We start from the raw sequence: 4,847 nt of genomic DNA, 5'->3' as shown, positions 1-4,847 counted from the left end.
AACCCAAAGGAAATTACAGCACACACTGGAGATTAAGCAAGCCATCTCCCAGCTGATGGTGCTGTCTGCTCCACCACGCTCAGCTATCACTCATTAAGATGTGAAGTGTATATTTGTTGTATAGCAAAGGCAGCAGTATTCATAGAAGGCTCGCAGAGTGTGCAAACTGTCACTTTATGCATAGCCTCGTTGGTGAAAATGTCTCCTTGGATTACCTGCTTGGCTGCTCAGCCAGGCTACAAGAGCAGGAGGTAAGGTTTCCACCCAGAAATCTATAAGCCCTGGGTGGGGATGGACAAACAGCCTGCCTGACACCAGCAGCAAGCTCTAATTGCAGTGCTGCTCTCCAAAGAGCCAAAATGGGAATGCTCTATATAGAAAAACAAATCTTACTTGTGGCAACTCTGTGAAAATTGATGGCCTCTTTGTTGCAGCAGAGGCCCCAGTGCGCACGCATTGGTGATCACCTATTTGAGGGCATCTACAGGGGCTGAAGCACAGACATAAGGCCATCAGTCTTTCCAGTGAAATGCCACTGCTGTGCAATATGTGTTTTGAGCTGAAAGGCCAAATTCTGAGAGTTGAAGGCTGTGGGTCTGTGGGATGCTTGGCAGTGCAGACACGGCTCTTGGATTCCTCTTGGAATTCCACCAGACTGGGTCCAGTTCTGCACGGCCTGTTAACACAAAGTAAGGAGCCACTTGAAGAAAGCGAGCAGCTGCCCTAAACGACCAAAGATGAATGACACCAAAGAGTTTAATCCCCAGACGCAGAAAGCATTGGGTTGGAAATTAACTGTTATTTCAAACTCCAGCAGGTTTATTATGAAATAGACATCTTGGCTGGAGAAGTGAAGATCGACTTCCAGGAAAATGTGTGGGTCCTCATTATAATTTCAGATTCTGTTTAACTACAGTGCTAATTACCATTTAAAGCCAAAGGCTTCTGTTCACATTTGAGAATCTTGCAAGCAGGATTTTAGAAGTCTTTCTGAATCACCTTTAAGTAGCTGGCAGTCATCATTGTCACATCAAAGTTTAATTTGCTCTGCTCCAGTATAAAGTCCTCACTACTTGGTTGGCAAGGCTGCTGGGGTTAATTACTCTCTACCAGAAAAAGAACACATTAAATGTAAATAGCCAACAGGTCCAACTAACTAATGAAAGAATTGTCTCTTGCATCACACACTGAGTTTTGCATTGCAGCTTAGTTTGTTTGAGAATAATGACGTCATTCATTTTTTCTTTTCTTTAAATGCATTTACTGTCTGCAGAACAATTAAGATGTTTTGTTTTTTTTTTTTCCTAACTAAGCCCAAATTTGTATTCCAAAGTAATCCAAAGTAATAATGACCCTGTGAAGCATCTGCTGTAGCTGTCAGTAAGGAGCAGCATCTGTCCTCTCTCCATTGAGATGCCAAGGCCATGCGGGGTGGGTTTTCCATGCTGGAGGATATGAGAAGCTGTGCTCACAGAGGAGGTGGGATGGTGAGCAGTGGGTCAGCTGGTGGGTTTATGTCTCTCTTGTTTGTCTTCATCGTTAAGCGAGTAGGTAGCTGAAGAGTGAAACTTTATCAGCATCCCTGTAAACAAATGCAGTGCTCCAAAACATTGCTATCCCTGCCCTCCTGTTTTTCCTTAGGAACACTCTTATCTGATTTTAATACGTCCTTCAGCCTGCTTCTAGCACTGAGCTTCACGTGAAAAGCTCTGAGGGCATACTGAGAGCTACTCTATCCCCAGAGACATTCAGACCCTCATTTATTTGCTTGAAAAGCAGCACTCTCCTCTCTTGATTTTAATTTGCAGTTTTCATTCTGGCCTTTTAAAATTCAACACAGAGAAATGTGAAGAAATAAAAAAAAAAGAGCTAACATCTAGCATGGTCCTGCCTGAAATATTCTGACATAGAATCATAGAATCATCAAGGTTGGAAAAGACCATCCGAGATCATCCAGTCCAACTGCCCACCTATCAGCAACAGTTCTCAGTAAAACCATGTCCCTCAACACAAAATCCAAACGTTCCTTGAACACCTCCACAGTCAGTGACTCCACCACCTCCCTGGGCAGCCCATTCATTCCAGTGCCTGACCACTCTTTTGGAAAAGTAGTATTTCCTAATGGACAAAACCTCTCAAAATATGCAAAGAAAAGACCTAACTGTAGTTATTCTTCACAGCATTTCACTATGGTGTCAGAAGGACATCTCGAAGAGATCAATAACTTGAAAAAGTATTGAGAATATTTAACGTTGCTGTTATGTTTGAATATGGTCATTTACACCTGAACACCAGTCCCCACTTCCCCACAAGTCCTGTAACTTGTATGAGCTGAAATGCCTACAAAATCTGTTCCTACAATATAGGCAACTCTTTTGGAGGATGACTACAATCTCTTAATTAAACACGCTTTGTAGAAGAGCCAGGGAAATCATATTCCATTCATTTAGAAAGGATCTCTAAAAAATTAAAGATTGGCATCTCTATATAACTGGAGAAATTTTAAATAATAGAGTAATCTGCTCTGAGGTGTAACCAAAAACTCTAGTTGATGCCTGTCTGTGGTCCATGAAACAGATATGTAATAGTCAGAATGGTGGACCAGGCAAAATATTAAAGGCTTTTAAGGAGGGCATCTATAATGTCCCTGCCCAATATCAGTGCACAAGGAAAATGCAAAAGCAGCAGGAATTCAAGGAAGGGGTTAATGATGTTTTTTTCTGGCTTGAAAAGAACAGGTTTGGTGAGTGAGGAGATGAAGAGAGATTGCTCGAAAGAAGACAATAACATGGGAATATCAGCATTTAGCAGAAAACAAATGGCCTGGAGAAGGCAGCTTGGGAAATTCTTACTATTTCTCTCTCAACACTGGGGCATAAAAATATTCAGAAGAATTAGAAGGAAAAAATGTTTTTATATGCAAAATAGTGATTTCCTTATAGAACTCACCACTTAAGTGAGTCAATGAAGTTAAGAAAATGGCAAAACTGAGAATTAGTGGCTAGGATGGATATTAGGAACATCCAGAGCGATTGCAATTAGTTGTAACAAAAATGCTGTGTGAAAGATCATAGAATCCTAGAATGGCCTGGGTTGCACAGGAGCACAGTGCTCATCCAGCTCCAACCCCCTGCTGTGTGCAGGTCGCCAACCAGCAGCCCAGGCTGCCCAGAGCCACATCCAGCCTGGCCTTGAATGCCTGCAGGGATGGGGCATCCACAGCCTCCTTGGGCAACCTGTGCCAGTGCCTCACCACATTGGAAAAAGATGAAAATTCTTGTTCTGCCATTCAGAGCAATCCCTAGCTATAAGGCTAAAATCTCATTTGCAGAGCACGTTACTCCTCATCTGTTTGTTTCAGACTCTAGCTTTTCCTTAGGGCATCTTTTATAAATTCATGCCGCTGAGCTGAGCGGGAGAGTCCCCTCCCTGCCCTCTGTTGGTGCAGCCCAGGATACAGTTGGTGTTCCAGGCTGCAAGCACACACTGCTGGGCTCACATCCAGCTTCTCATCCACCAGAACCCCCCGGTCCTACTCAGCAGCTCAGCTCTCATTGTTCTTCTCTTGGTCTGTACACATAGCTGGGATTGCTCTGACCCAAATGCAACATCTCACACTTGGCCTTCTTGATCATCATGAGGTTCACGTGGGTCAACCTCTCAAGCCTCTCGTGCTTTATATGAGCATTCTACAAGTCTGAGTTTTTTAAGCTTTGAAAATTCACCTGAGCATGAAAAGTACCTGGAAAACTAACTCAATGTATGAGTTATAGGGAACATTTACTTTTTCATTTATTTTCATGACTGAAGTAAAACTGCACCTTATATTTATATGTAATTTTTTGCTTATCCAAGCCTTATGAAACAAGAAGTTTGCAGTTCTGCAGTATGTGCTACAGCTACAGTCCACAAATTCAAACCATAGCTGTATTTGGAGCTTCGTGGCCAGGTCAAAAATCCATTTTATTGTAGTCTCTGCATATCCTCTTTAAATTATACAAGAGGGTTCATTTCTATGACAGAAAACAATCACAGTAAGATTAATCTCTCTCAGACAAGTCTGATTAGACTCATTTAGTGGCTTACCATTCCCATCAGCTGAGAACCAGAAACTTCAGCTTATCAATGTCTTGATATTTCTCACATTAAGTAAAAGGTGTTTCCCACAGGCTGGAAAAACCATCATCACAACAGTTTTTAGTATTGTGAAAGATCTCAGCTCAGATGAGACCAAATGGGCAGCTGCCCCCCCCCCCAGCAAAACCATGGCAGCCCTTGGGGTTTTTCATTGGGCAGGACGGCCTTCTGGCCTTCTCTCACTACAAACAGAACTTTTGCTATGTAGTAATTCCCTCCTTAGGGTGTGCAGAAAGGGTGTGTGAGTGTGTATATAATTTCTTTCTCTCTCCTAGGTGTGCAGTGCACAGCTTTATCATGTAATTTTCCCAGCACTGTTTTGAACATTTCCAGATTTCTGCTATTAGTTTTCCTTCAGTTCTTGCTCCCAATTAACCTTTCATATTTCCTTTAATCCAATAAGCTGCATTTGCCACCATTTACATTTTTTATCTTACTAATTGAGTTTTTTCATCTCCATCTTTTGATTTCAAATCTAATTATATTGTTATCACTGGTGTAAAACCAGTAGGTTATTGATAACTTCTGTTCATTACTAAATTAAACTCTGCCTTATCACTGTTCATTGCTTAGCGCTCTGATGTGGAAATCAACCTTCACTCAGCTCTTCAATCCTTTCCACTGTTTCCCAGGGCTTGATTTACTAAATATCTTGTGTTATATCATTCTGGCCAGCCTTCTTCAATAACAAAATCCAGCTGTCGCTTTGT

Source organism: Lagopus leucura, unplaced genomic scaffold (genome assembly GCF_019238085.1).
Source record: "Lagopus leucura isolate 7727_CA_CO unplaced genomic scaffold, USGS_WTPT01 Super-Scaffold_1, whole genome shotgun sequence".
Taxonomy (NCBI): domain Eukaryota; kingdom Metazoa; phylum Chordata; class Aves; order Galliformes; family Phasianidae; genus Lagopus; species Lagopus leucura.
The sequence above is the reverse complement of the archived record's forward strand: the minus strand, read 5'-3'. Positions refer to the sequence as shown.